At 43.9% G+C, this 4016-nt stretch overlaps 1 pseudogene; it reads right to left on the bottom strand.

Moving 5' to 3' along the window:
- Positions 1–3884: 3884 nt before the first annotated feature.
- LOC112548915 overlaps positions 3885–4016 on the bottom strand; it is a 7299-nt pseudogene continuing 7167 nt past the window's right edge.

The following is a 4016-nucleotide window of genomic DNA, read 5'->3' as shown; positions in this document are numbered from 1 at the left end:
TAGTTTTAGTGACTGTGGGCAATATACCTTGTAGTGGTGTGACAGGGTGTCTGCATTGTTTTAGAAACAGTTTAAACAAGGTTTCATAAGGGATAGCTTGTGTAGGTAAGATGATGCATTGACTAGGGGGCTGACCTCTAGAGCTGCTTCCAGTCCTACTTTTGTATTAGTCTGTGATTTATCACACTTGCCTTATACATGGGATCATCCCCTGCTCAGCTCCCAGGTTTGGACTCTAACTAAGACTTCCCTAGGAAGCGAGGTGGTGTTTCTCTTTAGAGTCCTGTCTGCTCTTTCTTCCTAAGTACTGCAATGGAGGAGAGCACATCAGCCCAGGTGGGTGCATGGGTAGAAAGAGAGGGTACAATGACATGATAGCAAGTGGTAGACAAGCAGGTGAGGCTGACACATACTGACCTTAGCTTGGGGGAAAAGTGCAATGATTTCCACATACATGTTAACATAGGAGGTCTAAAGAAATGGGGGCAAGGGCCAGAGGGAAGAAGGACAGAGGGGAGTACAGATGGGGAGAAGAGAGAAAATCCAAAACACCAGTAAAGTAGGTTCAGATTCGTTACCAGGAGAACGTCTTCAGTGATGGACCAATGGGGCAGCGGACTAGACTGATTAGTGATGTTGTACAATCTCCATCATTGGAGGTGTTCAAGGGGATGGATTAGCATTGGTCAGGCATGAGCTAGGAATAGCTACATCCATGTTTGTCTCTGATTATTTCCAATTCCTCTGGTCTTTGCTGTTTTCTGCCCGGGATAAGGAAGGATTTTCTCCCCACTCCTTTTGCTACATGTGTCATGGGGTGGAGGCTTCCTTCTACCTTTAGAAGCATTGGGTGATAACTGAAATCAAGATTGGACTGATATGCCAAAGCTCCTGTCAGACTAAATCCTCAAGATCATGAGCTAGAGAGTCTTGCCCCACCACTCTAGGTCAGACAAAACCCCATACTTGGGATCAGGAAGGAATTTCAACTTATGGTTAGATAGGTAAGAACCAGGTTTCCCCCCACCCCGCAACCCTTCCTCCATGTCTATCTGGCATCTAGTATCAAGTGGAGTGCTCCAGGGGTTGGGTCCAGAACCAGTTTATTTTCAATATCGTTGTTGACAACTGGGAAGATGGCATACAGCGCACCCTCAGCAAGTCTGCAGATGACACGAAGCTGGGGGCAGTAATAGATATGCTTGAGGGTAGGGCTATGATTCAGAGGGACCTCGACAAATTGGACAACTGGACCAAATGCAATCTCATGAGCTGCAGTAACAACAAGTGCAAAATCGTGCATGTAGCATGGAACAGTCCTATGCACTGGTACAGACTGGGGATTGACTGGCTAAGGAGCAGGACCTAGTGGTTAAAGTGGATCAGAAGGTGAATATGAGCCAATGCTGAGCCCTAGTTGCAAAGAAGGCCAATGGCAATTGTGCTGCATTAGCAGGAGCATAACCACAAGATCAAAGGAAGTGATTCTTCCCCCATGTTTGGCACTTTTGAGAGCACATCTGGAGGACTGTGTCCAGCTTTGGGCCTCCCACTACTGAAAGGATGTAGACAGACTGCAGAGAGTCTACTGGAGGGCAGGGAAAATGGTTAAGGGGCCAGGTTACATGAGTTATGAGGAGAGGCTGAAGGAACTGGGCTTATTTAGTTTGGTGAAGAGAAGACCAAGATGGTGTTTAATAGCAGCCTGCATCTCCCTCAGGGGTTGTTACAAAGAGGATGGAGCGCCATTGTTCTCCCTGGTAGTAGATGATTGAACAAGGAGCAATGGCCTCAAGTTCAGTTTAGATATTAGGGAAAAAAATCTTATCAGGACGGTGGTAAAGCACTGGAACAGGCTACCCATGGAGGTGGTGGATGCTCCATCTTTGGAGGTTTTGAACACCCAGATAGACAAAGCCTTGAGTGACATGATCAAGTTTAAAGCAGCCCTGCTTTGAGGAGTGTGTTGGACAAGGTGATCTCCCGAGGTCCATTTCAACCCTAATTTTCTATGACCCTAAGATTAGTCATTGGTTTAGAGCAGCGTTAGCTACAGAGAAGACATCCCTCAGAGTTTTACAACACGACTCCTCTCATATAATGGTAGAAGCATAGAAAATTAGGTATGGATGGGACTTCAGGGTGTCCCCTGCTTTGAGGAGTGTGTTGGACAAGGTGATCTCCCGAGGTCCATTTCAACCCTAATTTTCTATGACCCTAAGATTAGTCATTGGTTTAGAGCAGCGTTAGCTACAGAGAAGACATCCCTCAGAGTTTTACAACACGACTCCTCTCATATAATGGTAGAAGCATAGAAAATTAGGTATGGATGGGACTTCAGGGTGTCTGCTAGTCCAGCATTGGGTGTTGGCTGAAATCAAGGTTGGGGGTTTTGAATAATATGCCGAAGCTCCTGCTCAAACTGAAGCCCCAAGATCATGAGCTAGGGAGTCTTGCCCCACCACTCTGGGTGAGACAAATCCCTATGCCTGCAGTCAAAGACAGACTGTCTCCAGTTGGATCATGCCAAACATGGCTTGGTCTAGCCCAGTCTTAAGAACCTCCAAGGAAGGAGATCGTGCCATCTCTCTGCCTTTCAGCTCGACACAGACTTCTTCTTCCTCATTTCTTGTGTGAACACCAAGTTGCCTGAACTAGCTTCAAATTGCCCAACGGTAGGAGTCAGTATGAGTCAAACTAACTGATTTATACCTTTCAAAATTCGCTTTTGGGTGTCAATTCTGGACAGTTACCTAAACTCTCAGAAGTAACTAACTTCAGCTATTATTTCTTTTCTTTTTGAGGATGCTGTCCTCTGGGGCATTCTGGGAAATGTTGATTATTCTTATTGATTTGAAAGAAAACCACATTTCATACCTTGCCGGAAGGGGAATTCTGGGAAATATTGACTCTTCTTTCTGATTTGCAATAAAAACACATTTTATACCTTGCTGGATCTCCCTAGGAATACAAGTCCCAATTTCAATACAGTTGTACAGTAACAGATTGGGGGCTCGATTGAGTTTCTTTTTACATCCTTTCTAAACAAGGCCACACTATTTGCATTACTGAAGTTCTTGGCATAGGCTGCTTGTTGGGAAGGTGAAAGTAGATGCTACTGGTCCTGAAAGGATTTAGGGACTAGCAGCGTGAACATAATTTGGGCTTGATATACTTAAATCAGCTGCCTAAATCCCCAGGTTTACCTATCTACAGGTTCCCTATAGTGGAATACAAGGACAGCCAAAATCCAGCATCAGGGCAGTCATGACGTGCACAGGAGCTCTAGTGTTAACACACTTACAGGAAATCATTTCCATCTCTTCAGCGTTGTGGGGAAGAAAACCATTAGGACTCTTGCAAAACCCGTACAAGGAAAGCATAACTGAATGAACCAGCACCTGAATAATGACTGACAGATACTATATTAAACCATATCACTCCCTTTTAAACCTTCTCATACCCTCCTTCCAGATCTCAAATAAGCAGACCTCAAGAAAACTTTTTAACCCGGACAAGACAAAGATCCAGTGATTTTCTCCACCAAGGCATCTAATGAATATTTAAGGTACATAAAAAACGTTGCAACAGTGCACTAACAAATGACAATATCAACATCAAAGATAAAATTCAACAGATGCAAAAAGATTACCGAGAACAGAGTGGTATCTTAGAGACTAACTAGTTCAGTGAGATATAGGGTGAAAATGAGATAGAGAGGTTATTTAAAATGGTGTAAACCGAATGAAACACAAATGACATTAACTAGATCTGTATGAATAACACAGCTGATTGTTTCTATAAAAACTCCACTACTGACACCGGTGGAGTTGATTAGTATTAAAACAGCTCAGTTTCTATAAAAATGTTCAGTGAAACCACAGTCAGTGGAGAACAACTGACATCTTTGTCACAATAAACCACTTCCATCTCAAAAGTTTCCACAGAGCTGCTTTGATGTCCTTGTTTCTCATGCTGTAGATGACCGGATTCATCATTGGTGGGATCATGGAATA

The sequence above is a fragment of the Alligator sinensis genome, unplaced genomic scaffold (genome assembly GCF_000455745.1).
Source record: "Alligator sinensis unplaced genomic scaffold, ASM45574v1 scaffold856_1, whole genome shotgun sequence".
NCBI lineage: Eukaryota > Metazoa > Chordata > Crocodylia > Alligatoridae > Alligator > Alligator sinensis.
The sequence above is the reverse complement of the archived record's forward strand: the minus strand, read 5'-3'. Positions and strand labels throughout refer to the sequence as shown.